Source organism: Epinephelus fuscoguttatus, linkage group LG24 (genome assembly GCF_011397635.1).
Source record: "Epinephelus fuscoguttatus linkage group LG24, E.fuscoguttatus.final_Chr_v1".
NCBI lineage: Eukaryota > Metazoa > Chordata > Actinopteri > Perciformes > Serranidae > Epinephelus > Epinephelus fuscoguttatus.
Genome location: NC_064775.1, coordinates 22,233,214 through 22,234,897, shown reverse-complemented (window position 1 = coordinate 22,234,897; position 1,684 = coordinate 22,233,214).

Genomic DNA, 1,684 nt, shown 5'->3' with positions numbered 1-1,684 from the left:
CCTTCATCAGGGCCCTGGACATGAATACTGTCTGGGTTGAAAACCACTTTTTGCACATTTTCATATGGTGCCGTAGCATTGTTTCGACCTCTCACTGTTCCAACCTCTCATTAGTCTGACGTCCTGTTGTCCCGATATGTGATTATTACTGTATCTGTGTACCATAGAGGATCAGCAACGCAACAAAAGTAGGCTACTGGTGGAGATACAAGTGTCATAGAGAGGAGAGAATGAAACACCATAACCTCCTGTTATTAACTCTGGGGTCCGGGTTGTGTGGGGAGCTCTCCGCGGTGCTGAACGGCTCCCGGCGGCTCCGCGACCGGCTCTGGATCAGCTGGGAAAAGCTTGAGGAGAAGCAGGCTCACGGCTTATGTGTTTGCCAATTTCTTTTTCATTTTAACCCACACCATGATCTTTTCCTGACCCTAACCAAGTGGTTTTTGTGCCTAAACCTAACCAGACCTTAACCACAGGGCATCATGGTGATTTCGGAACAATGGGACTTCGGAACAATGGGTTTAATATGATTGGAACAATGGGATGTCAGACCAATGGCCTGTCGAACCAATGGGCAGTTCCCCTTTTTGTACATCATAAGGCATCATATAATGACATTATTCAGTGATCAGGCCTTCACCTGTTTCACCTGTATTGTTACCTATGTTTGCTTTACTAATTAAGGCCCCATCTTGTGGTTAAATAAAAACACACCTGGCAAAGAACAAACCAAAATGTGTGTGATAAAAAATCAAATTCCAGTATCTCCAACAAATCATATCTATATCTAATTATATCTATAAAGAACAACAAATATTTATTTTTTCCTGAGGCCACAAGCTTATTTTATGTTTTTGCTTACAGATAAACTTTTTTAATAAGGCCTATCTTTAAGTATTCAGCTTTGATTTGAATTTTTTGGTTTGTTCTGTTGCCTGGATTGCTGTGTTTTTATGTAACCACAAGATGGTGCCTCAATTAGTAGAGCAAACACAGGTAACAATACAGGTGACACAGATGATGAGCTGATGACTGATTAATGTTATTCTATAGGATGAGTTAAGAGCATTTGAATATTGCTACCCTAATCTAACTTGTGAAGAGATGAGGACTTTAATCCACTATAAGGTAATGGCTCTTAGAAAATTTGTACCCTATCCTGAACATAATTACGAACATAAAACATAAAAATCGACATGTTAAAATAACCAGAGATTCCTGAGGACTGTGATAGGTGGAAATGAAAAAAAAAAAAGACTATTTTTTTTCAAATATTTTTTTACCTGCATAGACATCTTTATTTGACAGTTACGAGACATGAAATCACGGGACAGAAAGGGGATGTGACATGCAGCAAAGGTCCTCTGGCCAGGATTTGAACCGGGGTTGGCTGCGTACGTGGCATTATACTTCGCTATGCCATGGCCACCCCACAGTAGCTTTGTGTCCCATCTTGGCCACCAACCCGACTCCGAGAAGACCGGACTCCGGCGCGACGGGGGCCGTTACCAGCCTCACACCGTCCACAGGCTGAGCCTCAATCAGAAGGACTCAGGCCCCCGAACGACACCGGGCAAGCGGTCTTCCGTATGCCAAATTTCCCCGGTCCACCCGTCGGACGGGGATTCGGCGCTGGGCTCTTCCCTCTTTGCTCGCCGCTACTGAGGGAATTCTGGTTAGTTTA